This window comes from Halichoerus grypus, chromosome 9 (genome assembly GCF_964656455.1).
Source record: "Halichoerus grypus chromosome 9, mHalGry1.hap1.1, whole genome shotgun sequence".
In the NCBI taxonomy this organism is placed as follows: Eukaryota; Metazoa; Chordata; class Mammalia; order Carnivora; family Phocidae; genus Halichoerus; species Halichoerus grypus.
Window position 1 is genome coordinate 4,149,957 of NC_135720.1, and position 27,128 is coordinate 4,177,084.

The 27,128-nt window shown below is 38.2% G+C and overlaps 2 pseudogenes across 1 annotated transcript in view; both read right to left on the reverse strand.

Moving 5' to 3' along the window:
• Nucleotides 1-27,128, reverse strand: part of LOC118555036 (26S proteasome regulatory subunit 6A pseudogene) — a 747,413-nt pseudogene that overhangs the window by 607,459 nt on the left and 112,826 nt on the right. The window lies entirely within an intron of this gene.
• On the reverse strand, nucleotides 16,105-17,557 carry LOC118538237 (mediator of RNA polymerase II transcription subunit 4 pseudogene; annotated as a pseudogene).

Below are 27,128 nucleotides of genomic sequence, written 5' to 3' on the forward strand. Positions count from 1 at the left end.
ATAAGGGAATTAGACAATGAGGTTACTAATATAATAATCCATGTAATTCCATAAAATGTGACTTGGAAAATATACAGTGCAATAATTTCCAATCAATGCGCTGAATTTAATAATTGCACTTTAAGGTCTTCACCAGTAATTCTCAGAATATTAACATTTCCAACTACTGAGTCCAGGATCACATGAAGGACTTAACACTTTGAAAATTGATGAGTCTATTTTATTAGCTGGTTCAGATCTACTTTCCTTCTTGAGAAAAGAACCAGAAGATTTTCTCACTTGTTTATGAGGCAAACAAAACAAAATAAAGTTAGGAAGAACCAGGGAGTACCAGTAAGATGCAAGGGAAAAAAATCAGAACAAGGGACACAGTCTTGCCATTATTTGCACTTTCACATGCTCCTGATGGAGTTGCATGAATATATTCTAAAATAAAGCATTAATGTGACATAACATCACTTAGCATTAAATTCATTTAATTATTTTTAGTGAAAAACTAGGTATACTCAAAGAAATATCTGAGATTGGAGGGCTTTTTTCTCGCCTACAGTTTGAGGTGTGTATTATAAAACATTTCTGTCTAACTCTTGATATTTTCCCTTAAGATAAATCTTTATTCTGTGATTTCTCATGTAATAAAAAAACAAATTTTAGATTATTTGTATCTGTGAATTAGTATTTTTCTTGCCAAGTGCTAAACTTGGATAATTTTGTACTGATTAAATTTACCCCCACAATTTATCAATATTATAGAAAAGGCTGAAAGAACATTCATTATTTCATCTTTCAATGGGAAAAATGAAAAGAAAAAAGGTCAAATGACAGAAATTGAGAAGTACATGGATGAAGCCAAAACGAAATCTCAGGTCCCAAAGATCTCAATTCCTTGCCAAAATAAGCCTCCCCCGTCCTCACCATGTCCAGGTTTTATTGGACTGGTGCATTTCATTTCCTGTGATGTTATTTGTTACCTTGAAATAAACCAGCTCAGGAGTGTCTTACCGGTAATCTTTTACTTTTGAATCACTGTGCTTGAATCTTCGGTTGTCCATCGGCCTCTTTGCAGGACTCCAGTGGCCTCACCATTTTCCTCCACCTCAAATGCCTCGCCGCTCCTCTTCAGCTTGATGAGAAACCTCACGGCTCCTCGTCCACTCTCTCCAACCGATCACCTCATCGGAATCCAGCCATGGCAGGTGCTGCTGGCTTCAGGGGAGTTCGCTGACCACGAGTCTACTTGAGTTCTACTTACAGGGACAGAACTTTCTTCCTTGCTAGAACAGCAGGCAATGGACCACCAGGATCATGTGGTGGGTGGCTGATGTAAGTATACAATGTTTGGGGCTCACGACTTTTACTCTGCCGCTGTGAATCTGTGCTTCCGTTTTTTAAATCTTCAACATAGTTACTCATTTTCAAGCCTTACATATTTAAAAAGTTGTTTTAGACCCCATGACCACAGCTCATACTATTAATTCAGTTCCAATATTTTCCTACAGTTCATTTAAAAATTTTAGAGGTAGGGGTGGCTCCATCAATTGAGTGTCTGACTTTTGGTTTTGGCTCAAGTCATGATCTCCCTGTTGTGGGATCGAGCCCCCCTGTCGGGCTCCATGCTCAGTGCAGTGTGCTTCAAATTCTTTCACCCTCCTCCTCTTCCCCTCTCTGCTCGTGCTCTCTCAAATAAATAAAATCTTTAATAAAAATCAAAATAAAAATTTTAGAGGTAAATTTCCATAAAATGAAATGCACAGGTCTTAAGTGTACAGTTAGATGATTTTTGATGAATGCATGCACTGGGATAACTGATATCCTTACCAAGGTACAGAATCTTTCCTGCATTCCATGAAGTCCATCTGTGCCTTTTCCTTCAATTCTGTCCCAAGAGGCAATCAGTGTTTTGCTCTTGACCATCATATTTTTTCCTGTTTAAGAACTTCATATAAATGGAACCATATAAGATGTATTTCTTAGTGTCCAGTTTCTTTGCTCTATTCAATATTTTGAAATTAATTCATATGTATCAGTAGTTTGCTCCATTTTATGGCACTATGTTTCAATCCATTCTGCTGTGGATGGACATTTGGATAGTGTCCAGATTTTGGCTATAATGAATAAAGCTGCTATGAAATTCTGGTATGTGTATCTATCTATCTATCTATCTATCTATCTATCTATCTATCTAATCTATCTATCATCTATCTATTTATCTATCATCTATCATTTATCTATATAAATAATCTTTTTTGTGGATATATATTTTCAATGTTATTGCTTGCCTTCACTGGTTAGAACCTCCAGAACAATGTTGAATAAAAATGGTGAGAGAAGACATCTCTCCATTTTAGGGAAAAAGCATTACTTTTCCTATTAAGTATAATGTTAACTATATTTTTAAATGACTTATTAATTTGAGAAAGTTTCCTTTTATTTGTTTGCTGAGAACTTTTATTAGAATAAGGATTGAATATTATCAAATGTTTGTTTACATTTTTTGATAAAATTATATGGTTAATCTCATTCTCTGTTAATATGGTGAATTAATTGATATTTAATTATTCCATCAACTTTACGTTTCTAGGCTAAAACACTCTTAGTCATGATGTCTTTTTTATGTATTTCTATATTTGATTTATTCATGTTTGCTAAGTGTATTTTTATCAAGTTTCATGAGGGATATTAGTTTATAGTTCTCATTTCTTATAATGTCTTTATCTGGTTTGCTTTGGTTAAATAAAATGAATTGGTATTTTTTTCCTACTCTAATTTCTGAAATGATGGTAGTATTTACTCTTTAGTCTTTGAATTAATTTACTGGTGAAGCCATCTAGGCCTAGAATTTTTACTGTGGAAAGGTTTTCAATGATGAATTCAATCTTTTTAAGAGGTAAAGGGCGATCCATATTTTCTATTCACCTTCAGTCAGTTTTTGAAGTGTTTTTCAAAAAAATGTGACTACAACTATGTCATTAAATTTATTGGCAAAAAGTTTGTTCCCTCATTTACCTTTTACTACTTGTAGGGTCTGTAATGATATCTCATTTTCATTATGATTTTGATAGTTTGAGGGTTTTTTTTTTAAACTTTTTCACCTTTACTCTCTCAAGCACTGTGATTTGTTATTTTTTCAGTTGTCTATTTTCCATTTCATTCATTCTGTTCTTATTTTTATAATTTCCTTTCTACTAATTATTTTAGCTTTAATGTGTGCATCTTTTTCTAGCTTCCTTAAGTTAGAGTTTAGCTCTGGATTCTAAACTTTTCTTTAGTTTTCTGATATATATATATTTCTATCTTTCCTTTCATGTGAATTTTGAAAATGTATGATTTCTTCAGTTGTTGGGTTTGGGTATTGTCATAGAAAGATTTTAAGCTGGCCCCCAAGATCCTGCTTCTTGGTACTTGTGCTTTTATGTAATTCCTTCCCCTTGAGGTTGGGTGGAACCTGTGCCTTGCTTATAACCAATAGAATAGGGCAAATTACTCCCGTAATTATGTGATTGTGTTATACAAGATTCTGTCCTTCTCACAGACTGGTCTTGGAGTCTCTCTCTGTCTTTGGCCTCTGTTTCTGTCTCCCTCTCTCTCTTGCTGGATTTAGTAAAGCAAGCTTCATGAATCCTTCAGCTGCCAGGAAATGAATTCTCCAATTACTGGAGGGAGCTTATAGGTTGATCCTTCCCCAGTCTGACACGTGATGAAATTGCAGCCCAATCAACATCTGCATTACAGCCTGATGAGACAACAAAGCAAAGGACCCAGCTAAACCATGTCCAGGTGCCTAACCCACAGAAACTGAAATAATAAAGATGTGTTGTTTTAAGCCACTAAAGTTGGGGTAATATGTTACATAACATACCCAATGATTGCTTTATATTACAATATTTTATTTTTTAAGTGTGAGTTAATCAAGGTAGTTGATAATGCTGTTCAGTTATTCCTTATGCTTATGATTCTTTGTCTTGTTCTTTTCTCTGTTACCGAGAGAGGTATTAAAATCTATTATGGTTGTGGGTTTGTCTATATCTTCCTTCAGTGAGGTTTTGTTTGGTGTATTTTGAAGTTCTATGCTCAGTTTGATATTCAGTTTTATTTGTCAACTCGTCTAGCATGTAGTCCCCAGTTGTATAGTTAACACTAATCTAGGGTACGCTGTGAATGTATTTAGTAGATTGGATTGATGTCTATAATCAGTTTACTTTAAGTATGGAAGATTACTCTGTGGGTGGGCCCGATTCAATCAGTGGAAAAGCTTTAGGAGCAAAGCTGAGGCTTCTCCAAAGAAGAAATTCTAGCTGTGGACTATAGTTTCAGCTCATGCTTGAAAGTTCCAGCGTGCCTTTCCTGATGCTCTTCTCTATAGACTTTGGACTTGCCCAGCCAACCCCTACAGCCATGTAAGCCAATTCCATTCAATAAATCTTTTAATAGATATATTCTACTGATTCAGTTTCTCTGGTGGAACCTTAATAGATACAGTCAGGTTCACACACATTTATGATTAAGTGTTCATGATGCATTGAACTTTTTATCATTATGAAATATCCCTCATTATCTCAGGTGATACACATTGCCTTGAATTTTGGTTTGCCTGATATTAAGATAAACATTCCAGCTTATTTATGCCTCCTGCTTGCAGAGTATAACCTTTTTTATCATTTTACTTTCAAACTGTCTCTAAAGGACATTTCTTATAGATAGCATCTAGCTGGATTTTGCATTTTTATGATTGCAATAATTTCAGTCTTTTTATTGAAGTGTTTTGTCATACATATTGTTTGCTAATTTACTTTTACATAGACCTTTAGCCCCACATTAATTACATATATTATAAAGAAAATAAGAGAGCAATTTAAAATATGTTCTTTTATATTTTCATACATATGTTGATTTTGGTGGTCCTTATCTTTTCCAGAAGATTGCAGCTTTCCTCTGATAACTTTCCTTTCCTTGTGGTGCATGTCTGCTAGTGATAAGTTCTCTGAGTTTTTATTATTTTTTTAAATGTCTTTCTATCTTCTAAGTTTCTGAGCATATTATCACTGGATATAGAATTTAGGGCTGACATTTCTTTTTTTCTTTCTTTTCATACTTTGTAAGCTGGCATTCTATTGTTCTGTTCTCCTTTTTTTGCTGTCATTGTATTATCTTTTTCCTGTCTTTACTTTTTTTGTCTTTTCTCAATATGGTCTCCTTATCTTTTGTTTTTATCTGTTTTTACAATGATGTGCCTAATTATGGTAGTTTTCAAAAGCATTTTATTTTGAAATAATAGCAGACTTACAGAGAATTTGCAAAAATAATATGAACAATTCCCATATGCCCTTTGCTTAGATTCCTCAAATGTTCATACCAGATTTATTTTACATATAAATATATACTAACATACTAAGGTAATTATACATATGTTATATAATTTTTTCTGAACCTATTAAAGTTAAGTTGCAGACATGTTCTTCCTTCCAGGTAAATAATTTAGTGTGTGTTTCCTGAAATTGAGGACATTGTTTTATATATCTGCAGTGCAATTATCAGTTGTATTATGTTTCTCATTAGCCACCTGTCATTATTCAAATTTAATCAATTATCTCAGTCATGTCTGTTTTAGCAGAAGGAAAAAAAAATTGATCTAAGATCCAGTCCAGGAATATTTGTTGCCTTTAGTTCTCACTTCTTTGTCTTCTTTAACTTGGAACAGTTCATCAGTCTGTGACATTTTGACAAGTGCAGGCTAGTTACTGTGTTCAGCATCCTCTGATCTGTGATTGCTGGGTGTTTACTAACAAATGGATTCAGGGAGTGCATTTGTAACTGGAAGAACACAGACTGATGTTTTTAGTATGTTATGTCAGATGGTATATAGTACTGACTTGCTCTTTTACCAATGGTGTTAATTTTGATCATTTTGTTAAAGTTATGTCTTCCAGGTTTCTCTAATATAATCTTACTAATATAATCTTACTTACTTTATCTTTGTTATTAATAAGTATCATGTGAGGAGATACTTTGAGAATAGGTCAATATCTTGTTTCTCCTTAAATATTTCATCCACTATTTTTAGTACCCACTGATGATTCTTGCCAGAATAAATTATTGCTGTAATGAGTATCAAACGGTGTTCTTCTAATTTGATCATTCCTTCTAAATTTATGCTTTGGAGTTAAAGTGTGAGCACTTTTATGTTTCTACTATTAATTTCTTCGCTTTAATATGGAATCATGTATTCTTACTATAGTAAATGCATTTTAGCCAATGGGAGCCCCTGCAAATGGGTTCCTGTGTCCCCTTGTCACGGCCCCATTATGTTTTCAACACTCTCTTAATTTTTGGCATAGTAATATGCTCTGTCTCATCTTGTTCTTCTGCAGTCTCAGCCCTGGAATCAGTAGTCTTTCCAATGAGTCCTGATTAATTTTAGTGAGAATGTTATTTGGAAACCAAGGTTATGATATCTCATAATATGATGAGATATACTCACTGCTACTGGATATTATTGCGTTTAGTTCTTCCTAACAGACACAGCCAGGAAATATGTGTGTGTGCATACACACACACACACACACACACACACACACACACCTGTTTATCTCTCAACATATCAACTATACATGTATATGTCACTATGTACATCAAATCTACATCCATCTATCAAATCATGGGTTCATTCTGGCACCACCAATTCAAATGTAATATAAAAGGTTTACTCTCAAATCCTCCCTCCTATGCCTCACCTGGAAAGTCCTGGCTTCATCTGGCTACAGTATATTTACTTATTTGCTCAATCCCAGACTTTACAGACAGTAGCATTAGAATTGTTAAGTCACACCCACTGAAAAAGAAAAAAAAAAAGAAAACAAATCCCTTATAACTAGAATTTAATATTTGTTTATGTTTCATTTTTCTGTTCAGCCTGAGGATATCTAATAAAGATATACTGGCCAAAAGTCACTTGGGTCGGTTCTTTTCATTCTTTTCTGTGTGGTTATGTCTCTCATTTGAAATATAATTAGGTTGCTTTCTGTTTGCATTCTATTTTAGTATTATTGTTGACTTTATTATTTCTTGTGTGTATATGATACATGGAAATCATTTTAAAAGTCGGACTATGAAAAATAGTATGCTGGTAGGTGTTACCTTCCATCTCTTCTGTGTTCTTCTGAGCCTACCTCCTATCTATTTTCTGTTTATACATTCTGTACTTCTTTCTGCACTGGTGAGTAGATACATATTTATTTTCTTCATTTTCCTTCTCATATAAAAGGTCACCAACTAAAGATATTTGCACTCTACTTTCACTTAGCAATGTATCCTGGAAATCACATTATATCAGTTCACAGAGCAGTTCCCTATTCTTCTTTAAAGCTGCATAATATACCCCTTGTGTAGAGGTATCTGTTTTTTCAACTCCTGTGTGGGGGGATTTGGTTGTTCTTAATAATCGGCATTTATAAACAATGTTGCCATGAATAACCTTATGCATATGTATAGTAGTTGTATTGTTGAGGTGTATCTTTAGGGTAAATTACTAGAAGTAGGATTGCTAAGTCAAAAGATAAATGCTAAGTAGGTTTGCTAAATATTGCATGAACCAATTTGCATTTCAAGCAGCAGTGTACAAAAGTGCCTGTTTCCTCAAAGCCTTAACAAAAAATGTCACATCTTTAAATTTTTGACAATCTGAGGTGAAAATGGTAAAGTGTAGCCATTCTTATATAATTTATTATGGTTATAATTCATATTTAATAAAATATATCTATCCTGATTATATAGTTTGATGACTTTTGACAAATGTATACATCAGTGTAGACACCAACACAAATTATAGAACATGTCTACCCCCAAAAGCTAGTTTATGCCTCTTTGAAATAATTCCTCCTTTCTACTTCTGATGACTAGCATACCTCTGGTATGATTTTTGTTACTGTAGATTAGTTTCGCCTGTTCCACAATTTCACATAAGTAGAATCACAGCATGTGCTCTTTGTCTGCCTTCTTTTGCTCAGCATGATGCTGAGTGTATAAATAGTTTCTTCCTTTTAATTGCTGAGAAGTATTACACATATGGGTATGCCACAAATTGTTTATCTCCTAACTTGATGATGGACATTTGGGTTGTTTTCAGGTTTTGGATACCTGAGTAAATCTGCTAGGAGCATCTGTTTAAAAGTCGTTGGGTGAACATATGTATTCATTTCTCTTGGGTAGATATCGAGGGGTGTAATGCCTGGATTGTTGGGTATAGTGATATTATTAAACTGCTTTGTAAATGATCGTACTGTTTTGCACTCTGACACGCAATGTATAAGACTTCCAGGTGCTCTACATCCGCGTTGTATTGTCTCTTTCCTTAATTTTAGCCTTTCTAGGGTGTATATTATATCATTGAGGTTTTACTTGGCATTTCCTTGATGTCAAGTAAAGATGCATTTCCCTGATGTCAAGTAAAGATGTCAAACATTTTTCAGATGCTTATTGACCATTTTTATGCGTTCTTATTTTAAGAGATTGCAAGGATTTTGCTATTTTTCATTAGTTGTTTTATTATGTTGTAAGAATTCTATATATAATCTAAGTATCATTATTTTGTCTGATAGATATATTGTAAACTCTGTCAGTGGCTTGTATTTTCATTTTCTGAAGACTGTCTTAGAGGAACAGAAGTTTTATATTTGATTAAAATCCAATTTATTTTTTTTGCTGTATAGTTTTTGTAATTGGTGTCATAACTAAGAAATCTTCATGTTCTCAAAGTTGAGTATATTTTTTCATATGCTTTCTTCTGTATGTTTAGTAGTTTTAGCCCTTACACTTTGGTCAATTTATGTTATATTTTGTCAAAAATCAATTGCCCATAGATGTGTGAGTCTCTTTCTGGATTCTTTATTGTTTTCTATGGTTTATATGGACATTAAGCAAAATTGCTCAACAATCTGTAGGGAAGGTGCAGTAACATATATAATGATTTATGGGTGTCCCCACTTCATAGTGATATTGTCTGATGAAATTGGTCCTCCTGACATCTCAGAAATCAACCTGGTCACTCAGTAGTCAGTCACCTCCCCTAGCATGGCTGTGAAGGTTTTGTATTATCCAGAATAGGCTGGAAAGTTTACTCCTATCCCCCATAGTAATTTATATCTCACTCAGTATGATCATTTTTGTTAAATTCATTCTTTCAGTACATTTTAAAGAGCATCAGAGGGTGTTGGCATTAAAAAGAGCAGTGTATCTTCAGTTAACATACTAGGGAGTAGAGCAAATTCTGACTGCCCCTTAACGATGTCATGAACTGAGGAAGTTATATATCCCCCTGAACCTCAATATGTATAAAGTAGGGACAATAACAATATATACAATTTAATATCTATTATTGTCTAATAATACCTCCTCCACAGTAAAATCTTACATATTAAGCACTTATTATTATATCAGTGACATATAATGATAACTAACATTAAGAATTTCAGTTAATGTTTATTATCAGTATTTTTATTCTATGACAACTCAAGCATTTTTTCTTTTGAAAAAGCTCCAAGTAGTTCAATATATAGTCTCTATGAGATGTACAGGGAGAGAGTACTCAGATATACCGTTTACAGATGTTCACTGAACCATCTTTAAAAGAATCCCTTCATACGCTTTCAGATATAACAAACCTACTTGGTGCTTATAACATCTTAATTTGTTCCGCATTGAAAATTCAACTTTAGACTTCAAAGTGAGAACATAACATTCACAAGAAAAAATCAGTACTTACATGCTCAGAGTTCAGCAAAACCAGGTTTTGTATCACGAGGTAGATCAATTTAGTGCTAACATTGGGAAATCCATCCCTCTCAGCATTGCACTTTTAATTAATAACAGCATCTGAAGGTAATGACTCACAGCTTTTCAAATAAATGTGTGCCATTTCCCTGAGTAATTTGCTGATACACGGGACATGGCTTGCAGAATTGCATGTCTTTAGTGTGAAAGGCAGTGGGATCCATAATTCACGTGAACATAAATTATTTAAAAGAAACCATTATTGTAAAAATATATTCATGAATCAGACAAAGAGATGACTTTTCTATGGGAAAGAATAAACATTTCTATTGATTACAGCATTTGTTGTGAATTTACATAAACTATAAACTGATTATTGTTTTTATATAATAGTCTAGATTCGCATGCATTTTCAGCTAGTAATCCAGTAACTTTATGGGGATTAGCAAACCCTATGCTTAATTAACATTGTCTTTTGATTTTTGAGTAGTAACTTCACATCACAGAAATATGTGATTATTTCAGTGTCTTTAACTCCTGGGAAAATCACCCAAGAGCTTATCGTAATAGGTGAACTAAGTAAAATAAGGAATGTAGCCTGAAAATAAATTTGTTAGAGAGACCTATTGATGGTACAAGAGACGTCCACTGCTTCCTCAGCTGAAGCTCATGTTATCAACTGATAATATTGGCATTCTGGTTCATAAATCAATCTCTCAGGAGTTTGGTGATAATGAATTATTTTTCCTGAACTTGATCACCTCTGAATAAGCAGGTAAGAACAGAGCTGCAGGGGCGCCTGGGAGGCTCAGTCGGCTCAGCATCTGCCTTCTGCTTGGGTCATGATCCCAGGGTCCTGGGATGGAGCCCCGCACTGGGGGGGGGGGGCGGTCCTGGTCCCTGCTCAGCGGGGAGTCTGCTTCTGCCTCTCCCCCCTGCTCATGCGCTCTGTCTCTCTGTCTTAAATAAAATCTTAAAAAACAAAAACAAACCCCAGAACTATTGTGTTCCTGCTGCGTGAGGCCACAGGCAGAGGCTTCCGGGCATTTAAATCTGCTCGGCTACCGGAATCAGGACTGCTGCTTCTGAGGTCCTGGTGGCATTTCATTCTCCACAGACCCGCACGGTTTTTAGCAGCTCATGCCCGTGAGAGTTCCTTTCAGTGGAGACGCTCCTGTGCCTGATGTACTTCAGGTTGCCCCCTTGAGGGGCTTTATTTATACCGTTAAGAACTAGATATAAATTTTACCTGCAGTGAGGGTTTCAGGCTTAACACACTCAACCAAATACTCTTGAGAAGAAGACCTGTTATCTTGCTTTTCCTTATGTATCTCACTGGTGTCTAGAATTTATTCTTCTCCAATTCCTTAAGCAGTTGGCTGTTTGCTAAACACACACCTTGGCTCAGAAAAGGGATTTGGAGAATGATAAATACTTTTTAGGTTACTGTGTTATTTATCATGTCTGAATGGCATTACAGAAACAGAAGTATTTTTTCTCATTCCCAAATAGGGATTTTCAATGCCAGTGTGTGTAGGCAGGGCAGGACTGCTTTGGAGGTGACAAGGGAACCCAATGAGGGTTGGCATGTAGAATTCAAAAAAAAGAAAAAACTCACCTCATTAATTGTCAGTAATGAGCTTTCCAGCTCTGGGGTGGCTTGAAGATACGTCCCCATGACGCTGTTAACTACCATGTTCTCCAGGTAGAGGGAAGCTGGCTCATGTCTGCTTGTTCTAGCAAGGCAGCCCGGCACTCACTGTACCAGTGTTCTTACTGATAGAAACATGAACTGGCAAAACTTGAAGAAGAACGTGGCAATTATATGGCCCCCTTACAACATATTTAGGTATACATTTCTGGCTTTAAGGTTGAAGGGTTTATTTTCCATTTGGTACAATGCGTCTAGACTCTTGTGAGTCTAGGCACATGCACAGAGTGACACAGACCTGTCACAAACACTTCCCGTTTTATTCATTCGACAGTTACTTACTGAATGTCCACCCTGGGCCAGATCATCTGCTCAGTCCGGAGAATACGTGGGGGATGAGTAAGACAACAACCCCTGACTGACTCAGGAAGCTTCTGTTCTAGTGAGGAAGGTGGACAGGAAAGGGATCATTGGACGAAGAGACATAACACACTTCAAGGACAGAGTTTCTAGTTAGGTGGGTGTTCCAGGAACGGAAGAAGTCTCCGAGCAGGGGATATTTAAGTAGAGAGAATCTTAAACACGTTTACTAAAGGTGCATTTACTTAATATCAAATCCAAACCCTTTATTCGGGCATGTGAGGAGGCATCTTCACCATCTAACTCTTGCTTCTCTTTTGCACTTCTTGTCACTGACTCCCAAGTTTTCAGATTTTCTTGGATCTCTTCACAGAGCACTTTATAGTGACCACTGTTTAGTACTCATAATTCCATTTTATGATTTAATGGGGTACCAGGAATTGTCATTTTTTAAAAAAATCATCATCAGTAATAATCAAAGAACACTGCATGATGCATATTTATGCATGCAGAGAAAATAAACGAGGAGATCCTGTTTGTTCGGTTAACTGTCACTTGAGAGTCCATTCTAGGCAAATGCACTGTGTGTGTGTGTGTGTGTGTGTGTGTGTGTGTGTGTGTGTGTTGGTGGTATTTGGGAGCCATTAGCTCATACCCTTAACTTTCTAGCTTTGGGAGAGGGTGAGAACAATTTTTAAAGAGCAACTCTGAGCATGCTTCAGGTAGAGTAAGAGCTGGTACAGTCAAAGGACCCCAGTCTTTCAGGGGTTTAACACAGTGGGAGTTTGGTGCTTGCTCACACAGAAGTCCAAGTCCATGGTCCTGGTCAGACCGTGATGGTTTCGAGTCTGTGGTTGCTCACACTTCGCACCTCTACTCCCCCGTCGACAGGAGGGGCATGACAGGGTTAAGGACTCATCTCAACTTTTCTCCTGCTGTGACTTGTTAGTGACAAAAATACTTCTGTTTATGTTCTGTTGGCAAGGACTATGTCTGTGGCCCCTCCTAGAAGCAAAGAGATGGCTGGGGACTGTCACCTGGGTGCTGCCAGAGCTTCCAGTGACAACTCTATACTATGGGGAGAAGTGTATGAATTTTTGTGTCCATTTAGCCATCCAGTAGCATGAGATAATCTGTTTGCACTCTTCTTCCCCAAAGGGAATATTCTTGCCCATCTCCAAGGGAGACAACCCAGTGTCCCACCCAGTCAGTACATGTAATGCCAAGTCCAGACCACAGTGCTGTCTGCAAACAGTGTTTAGAAAGCTATGGTCCAATAGAAAAGTCATGTGTGTCTCCCTCACACCAGCAATGATGTGAAACAGGTGCAGGATAAGTGCAACACAATCTCCAGTGCAGGAAAGAATTAAATAATGGGAGACAGAGAGCATCCGCTGTCCATGGCATTTAAGAATGAATGCTGGGGAGGCTCTGTGGAGACCCTGTGGCTGACGGTGGATAGTTCTTCGATTAACTCTAATTCTGCTCCCTGGGAGTAACTCTCCTATCCATTTTCCTGGTCCTGTGGAGCTTCCATCCTAGTTGGATAGAACTAAGCAAACATTATTTAAAGATCTACAGCAGGTCACATACTGATAAGTGCTAAGAAGAATGCAATCAGTGGGGATAGGGGGTCGCACCTTTAGATTGGATGGCCTGATGGTTTCAGGTAGCATTTGAATAAAGACCTGGAGGAACCAAGAGAGAGAGGACCAGAGGCAAAGTGATGCCAGGGAAGAGAATTCTCAAAGAGGAGCCAGCTTTATAGTGGTTGAGGTACAGCAATGAGTTCTGTGTCCCTGGAATGGAAAGAATGGGGACAATGAGTCATAGGAAGTAAAGTCCCAGAAGCAAGAAGCGGGTATATCATGTGAGGCCATACTTACTACTATATGGACTTGGGATTTTGCTCTGAGTGAGATGGGAAAGCATTGGGAAGTTTGGAGTTAAAGAAAGACATGATCACACTTGCTGCACTCCACCAGGTGCTGGATTGAGATGGAAAGCAGAAGCAAAAGCAGCTGACATGATCTGACATGGTCCTGGGTGGTCACCAACAAGCTGCCCTGGGCATCAACCCATCTGGACCCAATGTGCTTTATAATAAGGATTTGGAATGTCTGACCATAAAGTTGCTTTCTGATTCTAAATTTCATTGAATAACCACATCTCTGGCTGTACAGCGATTCATATTACTTTTGTTTTCAACTTTCAGATGAGTTTATGAAGATGGTTAGTTTCAAACCAAAACCTAAAAGAATTGCTTAAACAGATGTATACTGAATCAAGGCAATGCCATGTATTCTGAAAGAGGTCTCAGATATCATTTACTTTGTTTATTGAATGCACTCATTTAATTTTTAACACGAGAAATGTGAACCCTGGGGTAGTTTCGATTTTAGCACAGCTAAGATGTGTGTGAGCTAATCTTGGAACTAAGTTTTCCTAATTGATACATGTAAAAAAAAAGTTAATTGAATTGCTGGAAGTAAGAATATATAGCTGTAGATAGAGATTGCAATGAATATTTTCTGTCGCTTTTTAATGTTTTTTTATTTTCCCCCATTTAAAAATTAAAATAGTAGTTAATTTACATATAGTAAAATTCCCCCTTTTTAGTGTAGGGTTCAGTAAGTTTTGAGAAATGTATACAGGCTTGCAACCACCACGACGATAAAGATTTTGTACAGTTCCATCACCCTAAAACATTTCCCTCTGCCTTCTTGTTGTGAACCCTTCCCCCAGCCCACAGTCCTAGGCAATTGCTGATCTGTTGTCTGTCTCTATAGTTTGCTTTTGCAAGAATGCCATATAAATGGAATAATACAGTATGTAACTGGTGGGTTTGTCTATTTTTCTTTCCAGTTTATAAGTTTTTGCTTCATTTATTTTAAACTTTTGTTTTAAGATCCAATTATGTGTGAGGGTTCTTTTTTTTTTTTTTTAATAAAGACCTTTTTTTTAGAGCAGTTCTTTTTGATGAACAGTTCAAGTTTTTATTTAAATTCTAATTAGTTAACGTGTAGTGTAATCTTGGTTTCAGGAGTAGAATTCAGTGATTCATCACTTACATATAACACCCAGTGCTCATCACAATTGCCCTCTTTAATACCTATCATCCATCTAGCCCATTCCCCACCCTCCACCCCTCCATAAACCCTCAGTTTGTTTTCTGTAGTCAAGAGTCTCTCTTATGGTTTGCCTCCCTCTCTCTCTTTCTTTCTTTCCCCTATATTCATCGGTTTTGTTTCTTAAATTCCACATACGAGTGAAATCATATGGTATTTGTCTTTCTCTGACTGACTTATTTTACTTAGCATAATAATCTCTAGCTCCATCCATGCCATTGCTTTTTTAGAGGAGTTTTATTTTTTATTTTTATTTTTTTACAAATAAAAGTTTTGTATTTACAAAACTACTTACAAAAATTACAATAATTACAGACAGTACAAATTGAGACAATTTCTCCCATTACTGTGACAGAAGTTACCAGCCTTCACTTTCAAATGAGGGTTTTGTTATTTTGAGATATGATACACTTTCAGTGATCCACTGCTATTATTTAAAATGCTTTTCTAAATAATTCCAAGAGCTGATTAGTGATAGGTACATGGGTCATTTCCTTCAACTTTTATTTCCAGAACTACTATGTACAAATCCAACATAAATGGAATATAACAGGGTGGAGCGGCACTGAAATGAGTAATTTTTTTCCAACAGTAAATTTTAATTATTCTTTAAATATTCACTTAGTGGTTTAGAATTGAAACCATGATTTTTTGCTTTAAAAGGAAAGTACAGGGGCACCTGAGTGGCTCAGTCTGTTAAGCGTCTGCCTTCAGCTCAGGTTATGATCTCAGGGTCCTGGGATCGAGCCCTGCGTCCGGCTCCCTGCTCAGCAGGGAATGTGTTTCTCCCTCTCCTCCCAGCTCACTATCTCTGTCTCTCTCTCAAATAAATAAATAAATAAATAAAATCTTAAAAAAAAAAAAAGGAAAGTCCAGTGATTTTTAATGGGCTGCACAATTCTACTACAGCCAGTATTATCTGGCTATTTTTTACAGACTTGTAATTATTTAAGAAACAGAATTCCATAGTATTCAATTCTGTTTGTTTGTTTGTTTGTTTGTTTGTTTTTTAGAGAGGGAGTGAAGTGGGGGAAAGGGCAGAGGGAGAGAGAGAATCTTAAGCAGACTCCATGCCGAAGCAGGGCTCGATCTCACAACTCTGAGATCATGACTTGAGCCAAAATCAGAAGTCCGATGCTCAACCAACTGAGCCACTGAGGTACTCCCCCACTGTATTCAATTCTGTATGAATTTTGTCTTTTATGTTTTTTGATCAGAATCAGTACTACTGCTTGAGGAGTCTGTTGACTAAGTCTACATCATCTTCATTTTCCTTATTATGTCCGGGAAGTTCCAACAAGAAGTCATTACTGTGATTTGGTGGTAGCATATTCATTGACATGAATTTGACTGCCATGGATATTGTGGAGCAAGGACATCTGGCAGTCTGCGTGCTGTAGTGCGTCCGCTGGTAAATGACTGTTAACACTATTAGTGGAAGGATTGTTCCTTTGACCCACTTCCCATCTCTAAATCAGTTGGATATGGTCTCTGTAGGTCCCCTGGGACCCAGGTCAGTGGGGGACACACAGCATTACTTGCACTAATCCTATGTGCATACTTAATTATATCTTCCGAGGAGACGGTACCTTTTCTTGCTTTTTCTATTAATTTGAGTTTTTTCTTTTGTTTGGTAAACACTGTAGCCAGTATTTGTTCTGCTTCCTTTAGCATTTTTGTAGTTGCTGAATATCACTGTCACTTTTCTCCACTTCATTTTCTACAACGTGTATTTCATGATGGATTTTTCCCTGAGTGAGTGCCAATTTCATCAGTTCTTCAAATTCCCCATCTCTGTGAATTAACAACTCCAGGACCTGGTTTTCCTCATCTGATGGCAACAACTTTTGGTTTCTTGAAATTGCTAGTATTTCTATAAGCTCTCGACAAGACTTCCAGATCTTCTAGCACAGACAGCAGCCTCTCTGGAGTGCTGTTACTGCGGGCTGCTCCAGAGCCACCTCCCGGCCGCTCCTTCTCCTTGTCTCCACTCAAAGACTGCTGCCAAGCTCCCCGTGGGCCCACAGCTGGAGAGTTGGAGCAGTTTTAAATTCACTGCAAAAATTGAGTGGAAGGAACAGGGAATTCCCATGTAACCCCAGCCCCCAAACATGCACTACTTCATCCACTATCAACACCCCACACCAGAGTGCTACACTTGTTACAATCAATAAACCTACACTGACACATCGTTATCCGCCAAAGTCCATAATTTACATTAGGGCTCACTCCTGGTCTTGTACATTTTATGGGTTTGGATAAATGTATAGTGTATCCACCATAGTAATGTCATACAGAACATTTTCACTGCCGTAAAAATCATGTATTCTGACTATTCCTTCCTCTCCTTCTCTCCCAACCCCGGGGAACCACTGATCTTTATATTGTCTCCATAGTTTTGTCTTTTCCACGGTGTCATATAGTTGGAGTCCCATGATATGCAACTGTTTCAGGTTGGCTTCTGTCACTTAGCAATATCCATTTAACGTTCCTCCATGTCTTTTCATGTTTTGCTTGATATCTCATGTCTTCTCATTGCTTAATAATATTCCACTGTCTGGATGCACCACAGTTTGTCTCTCAGTTTACCTCCGAGGGACATCTGGGCTACTTCTAATCGGCAATTATGAACAAAGCAGCTATAAATATCCATAGGTAGGTGTTTGTGTGGCTATATGTTTTTAACTCATTTGGAGAAATATCAAGAGCATGATTATTGGATAGTATAGTGAGAGTATGCTTTGTTTAGTAAGAAACTGGCAATCTTTTTTCCAAAGTGGCTGTGTTATTTTGCATTTTCATTCTAATAGGTATGGAATGGTATCTCACTGTTGTTTTAAAATTGTAATTTCTGAATGATCTGGGACTTAAACATCTGTTCATAAGCTTTTGTGTATTAACTTTGTATCCTGTAACCTTGTTATAATTATTTAACAGTTCTAGAAGTTTTTTTTTTTTGGTTGATTCTTTTGGATTTTTTATATAGGTAATTATATCATCTGAGAACAAAGACATTTTTATTTATTCCTTCTTAATCTGTCTACATTTTATTTCATTTTCTTGTTTTCTTGTATCAGCTATGACTTCCGGTATGATGCTGAAAAGCAGTGGGGAGAGTGGATATCCTAGCCTTGTACCTGATCTTAATGGGAAAGCTCCAACTTTCACGTCATTAAGTATGACACTAGCTGTAGCTTTTCTATAGATGTTCTTTATCTATTTGAGGAAGTTCCCTTCTACTCCTAGTTTGCTAAGAGGTTTTGCTTTTTTGTTCATTTGTTTGTTTGTTTTTATTTTTTATGAGTGGGTTTTGGATTTTGTCAAATGCTTTTCCTGCATCTATAGATATGATCTTGTGATTTTCTTCTTTTTCAGCTTGTTGATGTGATGACTTTAATTAATTTTCAAATGTTAAACTTGCATATTTGGAATAAATCCCATTTGGTTGAGGTGTATAATTCTTTTTAGACATTGTAGGATTTGTTTGGCTATATTTGTTTAAGGATTTTGCATCTATGTTCATGAGAGACGTTAGTCTGTGGCTTCCTTTTCCAGTAATGTTTCTGCCTGGTTTTCCTATCAGGGTAATGCTGGGCTCATACAGTGAGTTAAGGATATTCCTCTGCTTCTATCTTCTAGGAAAGACTGTAGAGAATTGGCATAATTTCTTTCTTAAATGTGTGGTGGGATTCACTAGTGATCCACATGGGCCTGGTGTGTCAATGTTTTTTTATAACACCTGTTCAAATAGTCTATTTCTTCTTGTGTGAGTTTTGGCAGATTTTGTCTTGCACGTAATTGGTCTATTTCATCTGTGTTATCAAACTGGTGGGCATAGAGGTGTTTATAATATTCCTTTGTTATCCTTTTCATGTCCATATGATTTGTATTGATGCATTTTCTTTCATTTTTGATATTAGTAATTGTGTTCCCCCCCCCCCCATTTTTTTCCCTTAGCTAGCTGGCTTATCAATTTTATTGATCTTTTCCAAAAATGAGTTTGGGTTTTGTTGATTTTCTCTATTGATTTCTTGTTTTCAATTTCATTGATTTCTGCTCTAATTTTTATTATTTTTTATGCTAACATTGGATTTAATTTGCTCTTTTTTCTCAAGTTGCTCAAGGTTAAAGCTTACATTTTTGGTTATAGATCTTCCTTCTTTTCAAATATATGCATTCAATAGTTCAAGCTCCCCTCCACCGTTTGTGCTGTATTCTACAAATTTTGAAAAGTTGTATTTTTGCTTTCATTTTAGTTAAAAAATGCTTTAATCTCGCTCATGATTTTTTCCTTACCCTATGTGTTATGTAGAAGTGTGGTGTTTAGTCTCCACGTATTTAGGGATTTCCTTTCTCTGATTGATTTCTAGTTTAATTCTAATGTGGTCTGATAGCAGATGTGGTGTGATTTTAATCCTTGTATGTTTTATGGCCCAGAATGTGGTCTATCTTAGTGAATGTCCCAGTGGGGCCGAGTAGAATGTGTATGCTGAAGTTGTTGGATGAAATAGTCTATAGCTATCAAGTGTATCCAGTTGACGAAGGGCGCTGTTGAGTTCAACTCTGTCCTTACTGACTTTCTGCTTCTGGGTCAGTCCATTGCTGATAGAACAGAGTTCAAGTCTCACATATAATAGTGCAGTCTTCTATTTCTCCTTGCAGTTTTATCAACTTTTGCCTCACATATTTTTATGCTCTGTTGTTAGGCACACAGAGGTTAAAGATTATTTTATATTTTTGGAGGATTAACTCCTTTATCATTATGTAATGCCCCTCTTTATTCATGTTAACCTTGCTGTGAAGTCTGTTCTGTGTAAAATTAATATACCTACTCCTCCTTTCTTTTGATTAGTGTCAGGATGGTATAACTCTCTCCAATCCTTTACTTTTAATCTATATGTGTTTATATTTAAAATGGGTTTCTTGTAGACAAGTCTACATGATCATCAGTCTGATGATCTCTGTATTTCAGTTGGCGAATTTAGACCACTGACATTTAAAGATGATTATTGGTATAGTTGGATTAACATCTACCACATTTGTTACTGTTTTCCATTCTTTGCCCTTTTTCTTTGTTCTTATTTTTTTCTTCCACTTTTTTTGCCTTTTGTGATTTTAATTCAGCATTTTATATGATTAGCTTTTCCCCTCTTTCTTAGCAGTTATACTTCTTTTGTAACTATTGTTAGTAGTTGCTCTAGACTTCGCATATACATTTACAACTAATACAAATCTGCTTTCAAATAACACTAAACTGCTTCTTGGGTAGTGCAAATACCTTAAAAGAGCAAAATAATCCTAATCTGTCCCTCTCATTTCTTGTATAATTTCTATCAGTTTCACATAGCTGCGTTAAAGTAATCCATTTTCTGTTTACTTAAAATAAGAAGAAAACAAACAAGAGGGCTATAAAATGTCTACACACCCTTATTTTGTCTCTAAATATTTTACTTGTAGCCTAAAAGAACTGGACTGTGGATTATAATTTTCTATCCTTTTTTTCCCTTGGCTCAGAGATACTAGTGGGCAATGATTTTGCAAATTCTTCTCTTAAATATTCTTAACCTCAGAGTATTGGTAAATGTGAATAAAGGCTCACTGATGTTTTTCCTTGAATTAACTAAAACATTTAAGTTTATTAAAAATTCCCAGGAGACCCATTTATTTTCTAAATAAACATTCAGAGAATTCAGGCAAATCTTGGAACGCTCTCCATTTAACTAGGCAAAGTTTGGTTTTAGGGTGCTTTCATTCTTTTTGACTTCCTGTCTTAAAATAGTAAGTGGGTGAGGGGCTACACAACTCCAGGGAATGTCATTCAAAGAGACTGCAGGGTGCACGGTGCTTCCCATATTTATGTAATGTGGTGGTCTTGTGTGGGAAATAACGTGTGCATGCACTGAAAAGGTGTTCCATTAATTCTGTCTTCCCTAAACTACAGTCAGTGTTGTGAGGGTAAAAAGGAAGAGAAAGTGTTGGAAAATCATTGTGGATTGTGTTCTATTTGTGTGCATTGGAATCCTGCAAAAAGACAGAATGTTTCACTAAATAAGTTTGGAGTTCGTCTTCAATCTTTTATTTATTTCTCTCATCTTTTCCAGGCAATCCTCAGGAAGATGAATGGTGTTGATTTAATTATCTTTTAAGCTGCTCTAGACCATAACTGCATGCATCCTTATTTCTGTGAGTGAATGATTGAACAGTTCTATTACTGAAACTATTAGATTTGGAGAGTTTATTGATTTGAAGCCCTGGAACAAGAATGGTCAATACACTGGTTTGGTACTTTAGCTCATTTAGATTCAAAAATTCCTAGAGATAGTGGAGACTGAGCTTCTGCTTTTGAATTAAAGATTACAATGGCTAAGCAATTTCAGAAAGCCTGAGCTTTCCCTTCATGGACTTCAGAAGATAATGTTAGAAGATCAATCTGTGCATGTGATTACAAACACATATCAGCCTTTGACATCAACTCTGTGAAATGAGTATGTCTAGCCTGATATAATCTGGGTCTTGAGAAATGGTGCCTTATGGTAATTGATTCCTTTACTTGAATCATCTTGGTAATATTTTACTCGGCCTAATAAAGTTGGTGTATTCTCTGGTTAGATTTAAAATTGATCATCCAACCATCATTAGTAGAAAGAATTGACGGATTTTAGAAAAATCAATCAACACTTACTGAATTTCTACAAAGAAGCAGAGAACTATTGTGAGAATCATCTGGCTTTTGCTGAAAATCAGGTTATATTTACAAATTATTTTGAAAGATTTAAAGTAGAATTAAATTGGAATTGCTTATTTCCATCCAAAATAGAAACGACTTTCGGCTTGGCAGCACTGGACTCCTGGCCCTTGTGTTTAGGAAATGTACCAAGTCAAACCGAGTGGAGATGGAGCAGAACAGAATGCACAGCTGGAGAAGACCCAAGTAGAATGAGTGTTATCAGTCTTTAATTTATGGAGCTCTGGCGGTCTGAATTCCTCTAAGTGCTGGATGAAATTTTAGCCATTTTAACGCTGCCTACATGCCAGTAGGCTGCAGTGGTCCAGCTGGCAGACTCGAACACTTAGGTTGGTTAGTGTATAATCTTGCAGGTCTGCAATGATTCAGAGACCACCTCAGGAGCTGGTTAAGAATACAAGCGCGATCGGCAGACCTGTTTTGGTGTACAGATACCCTAACAGAGACTTGGAGGGGTCAAGTAAGGGCTCTATGTTGGTGTTGGTCATTTTCCATAACTTGGGAAACTGCTAATTATAGAGGGAGGGACGTGGGCTTTTTTTCAGAAATTTAAACCTCCCCAGGAAAAACAGGATTGTTTCATTTGCCGTAAGTATCCTTGAGAAGAGGTGGCAAATAGGGATTTGCCCCACAAAACTGTGATTTTTGTCTAGGAAAATAAGCTGCCTGAAGATGAAGACACAATTTGTGTACCTGCTATTAACTCAAGGCTTTATGGTTGATAAAATTAGTCATATCTGATACCAAATGTTGCCTTTGAGTACGTGTTGAGTAGGGCCTGCATGAGGAGACAAATGTGAGAGCAAATGTTATTTCTTTGATGTGTTTGTGTAAGGAAATCTGGGGGGAAGATGTGAATGGGATTTTTTTAGAGCAGAGGAAAAAATGAATCTTGGTAGGTCCTGGCTGTCATATCAAAATCTCCTGTTTCCTTGTTTCTTGAGCTGATTTACTGAGACTTACATCACTTGATGTGCCCAGTTTCTTCCCCAACATACATTTTCAAGGCCAAGTTCATTGTTTTTGAGATTATCTCAAAATGTGATACTCTCTTAACAGTGCCCTGACATTCCTAACAGAAAAGAACCAAAAAAAAAAAAAAAAAAAAGAGAGAGAGAGAGAGAAATTCTTTGCTGATCTTGGGGTATTTGCTTTCTTGTGAGAAGACTAGAGAAGTAGGTGTCTAGTAATGGTGGGGGGGCAACAGTAATCTCAGCTGAAGTGCTGGTGTTATACAGAATGCAAGATAACCAAAACCACCTGAGACAGGTGTGTATTGGTTTAATTTTGTTACCAGTTCCAGTTCTCTCTTTGTTTACTCCCAGAGGGATATGATTTATCAAATTCTAAGCAAATGCTTCCTTAGGAAAAAAGGTATTTCATTTAAATGAATAATTGATATGCTTAAAACTTCATAAACAGTGGCATGAAATCCACTAATTTTGGATTTCTGAACAATTGTTTTCAGATTGAGCAGAAGCTCATTTGTCAAGATCTTTCTTCATAGTATAAATGAATGCTCCTAATAGAATGCATGAGATATGATTGTAAAAGCTTCCTGACAGCTAGTACTGCCGGGGAGAACTACCCTGTTTAGGGATGCTGCTAAGGTAGGCATGTGGCACCCGACACGGTTCAGAACACATGCTATATTGGAAAACAATGTTCCTCTATGTAGTTTGTGCAAGGATACACCAAATCATTTAATTAACAAGAATATAGGGATGCATGTAGACATATATACATAAATATCTATCACCAATTCTATCTTTTTAAAAAAGATTTATTTATTCATTTTGAGAGAGAAGGGGGGGAAGGAGCAGAGGCTGAGGGAGAGAATCTCGGGCAGACCCTGTGTTGAGTGTGGAGCCCAACGCGGGGCTTGATCCCACAATCCTGAGATCATGACCCAGCCAAAATCAACAGTCAGATGCTCAACTAACTGAGCCACCCAGGAGCCCCCACTAATTCTATTTTTTGATGTGAAAACTAAGGAATTTGCCAGGTAATTTCACCGTCCAGTGTTCAAATCTCTTTCTGTTGCATTCTAGATGTTTATGCCCTTGGGTTCCAGTTTTGATTCTTTTACAGTTTGTTACTAGTTAAAAAAAATAATCCAGTCTTGTGTAAAGATCTATGCTGGGACAGGTGTTTGGTGTAATTCTGAAGGCTCGAAGAACCTACGTGAGTTCTGTCATCTTCTGGACTAATGGTTGCTGCATATCCACGTGAGAATATGTGTGTATAACATCAAGAAACGTATTGCCTAAAAGACAATAAATCGCAATCTCTTGAGCTAACATTTTTTGAGCCTACATAATGGACAATTTATGATTTTTTTCAGTCAATGTCCAAGCAGAAAAACAGAAGCTATGTTAGCTACATCAAATGGAGGGAGATTTAATGTAGAAAATCAATTACAAAAAGGTTAGGGGGTCTGGAGAGGCAGAGTGGAGGTGTGAACGAGGTTACTGCCTGTCACCTGGAGAGCTGGTTCCCCCATGGCTCCGTAGGCACCACATTTCTGCCCATAAGCAGAAACCCCTTTGATGCAGCCCAGCTCGTGCTATATGCCCCCCGGGGAAGTAAGACTTCTCAACCAGTAAGGCCCTGCATTCTGGCCCTGTGGAGGGAACCTGTGGTAGTCAGAATTATCATGTGGTGCCCACCCTGTAGGAGCCCCTCCTCTTCATTGTGGGTGGACCTGTGCACATGAAGGATGTCACACCCATGGTGAGGTTGCATTATATGACAAAGGTGAAGGGACTTTTGCTTACGTAATCAAAGGGCCTAATCAACAGACTCTGAGTTAATCAAAAGCCTATGGGTGGGCCTGGCCTTATCAGGTGAGTCCTTTCAAGAGTTTGGGAGGCAGAACTGTTGTCTCCTGTTGGCCTTGAAGATGCAAGTCACCATGAGTCTTACAGATTCAAGGAAATAAACTCTGCCAATAAATGTCATGAACTTGGAAGAGCAGGGACTGTGAGTTTCAGAGGAGAACCCAGCCCCAGCCCACACTTTGACTGCAGCCCTATGAGACCCTGAACAGAGGATCCAGCTAAGATGACCCACAGAAACTGTGATATCAGAAATGTGTGCCATTTAAACCTGCTAAGTTTGTAGCACCTTGCTATGCAGCAATAGGACACTAACATGACCCATACGTGGGTTGTTGGGTGAAAGAATTGATCACATCTTTGAGTGTGATTTTCTAAACTTGCACAGTGTGTTTCCCAGTTAGTGTATTGAATCTTCAATAAGCCATTCCAAATTTCTACAAGACAAACAGCTTCTGGATGTGGCAAAAACAATGAATTCTGTGGGTGGGAGCCCGTTGTAACACTTTTCCTCCTGAAAATAAAAGGGGGTTCTTGGTAGATGCTGTGTATTGTGGAATACACTGGCAGTGAGAAGATCATCCAGCAAGCCTGGGATGGTGGTTCTGGCAGAAGCACTTTGGGTGAGGAAGGCACGTTCATATCCAGGTTAAGTGTCTACTCTGATAAGGACAAAACCTGAAGGAAGGCTTCAGGATAACCAAGAGGGCACAAGTGGCTGGCTGCTCCTCCAAGGGATGATGCCATGCCGGGGGCTCGGGTGGCCTCCACTATTGGCAGGTTGGGCAATCAGTTGAGTCTCTAACTGGATAAGCCTCGGTGAGGGGAAGTCCAGGTTGACAAAGTCCTGCATAGCTCCCATTCCTGCCACCCTGGCCATTTTCTACATGAGCCTCTGCAAACACCAGGGGGGATGAGGAAATGCGTGGCACGAACAGAACACCACTCTGTCCACCTGATTTCTGAGGGCCTCCTCGTTAGTGGGTGCAATTGGGTGAGTGTCCGCACAAAGCCTTCATACATTATACCCATCCTGAGGGTCCATCTACAGGTCTTTCCCCCGGAAGTTCTGGTCATCTGGATTTCCATCTTTTATTCCAAGTTTCTGCTCACCGGGCCAAAATGTTAGTTGTTCACTATGACTCAGCATAGATCCACATCCGGCCAGTTTTTAGTCCAGACAAATTGGAAACCAGATGGGCTATTTGCAGCGCTACCTGGGGGATTTCCTCTCAGTGCCGTTCCTCAGTGCCGTCCCCATGTGGGCCCACAGTCCTGCAGCAGCGTAACAGACCCCGGAGCATCACCGGCAATCCAGGCTCAGGTTTTTACTTCCTTTGTAAACTGGTCATCGGGAACCTCTGTGAGTCTCTGAGTGGAGGTGAAGTGAAAACAGGCAATACACAAGAAAAAGTGTCATCAAAGGATGAGCTGCTTGCTCCTGCAACGTACTCATGTCTTCAGGAGCCACCACTGTCTGTTCTTGGGCACACATCTGTCTACTTGAAGTGACCGGCTGTCCCTCTGTGGGACCGTGCATCATTCACACCAGACCACACTCTCCCCAACCTGTCCCAGCCGATGAGTGGGCATGGTGAAGGTCCTCGAACCAGAATCTCCCCATTCAATGTGGAGGGAGTGAGCTGGAGCCCCAACATTCCCATCTGATGTGGGACTTCCCTAATGTTAGCTGTCGCTCTGGCCTCACCTGCTGGGAGATCAGGAATTGCCCATTTCAGGCTCTTCTCACCTAGTCCTTCCCTCCTCCTTCTCCTTCTCCAAGATGTGCTCTGAAGGGTGGCCACCGGTCTGACTCCCTCCCTTTCACTCATCGCGGGCTTTCCCCAGCAAACTTCTCCACCACCCATCCTCTCCCAATCTCTGATTCCCAGGGAACGGACACTGACACATTCCCTGGGCAGCCTCGTTGTGTCCATTAGTAACTGTTACCCAAACGTTCCGAGGGAATGAAGGAACACATTCAATGGTGCTTAAAAAGTTCCATTGATCGTTTTCCCTTTGTTTTTGGTGTATTGCTTTCTCTGTTTGGATTTCAGAGTCATCCCTAACAAGCGTATCGAGAGCCTGTGTGCACAGACAACGATTGCCGAGGAGCGGGCTTCCATCTAGAGGCACTGGGCGAGGAAGCAGCTGTTGGGTCATGTCGGCGGGTGTGGGGAGCCTCAGGTTGTGGCCAGCAGCTTTCCCCGGACAGCAGTCCTACCATAGCCTGTCTGTGGAGCATAGAAACCCACAGCTGGCATTTGGGGAGCTTGTCAGGGAAAGGTTTGGAAGTCTCCACAGTTCAATTAAGGAATTAATCTCACTGTTTGCAACCTCTTTCCTCCCCCAGGCCTCTGCTATATCTTGTTTCTCAAATCCCTATCCCCTAGGTTGAGTTTTTCCAGAAAATAAGCCTCCAGTTCTGTGGAATTGGAGTTTGTCGGTGGTGCTCTATGTGGGAGGGGGAGCCAGAAGTCCGTCCCCTCCGTGTGGAGACAGCGCTGGTCCTCTGGCCTGCAGCCCACCCCCACCCCCAGCTCCCTCATGCCCTGTTCAGATGTTTCTGGGACTCTCAGCCAGCTTCTAGTCCTTCACTTCCTGAAGACCTTTTACAGTCCAGTGAGTTACGCCAACCTGTT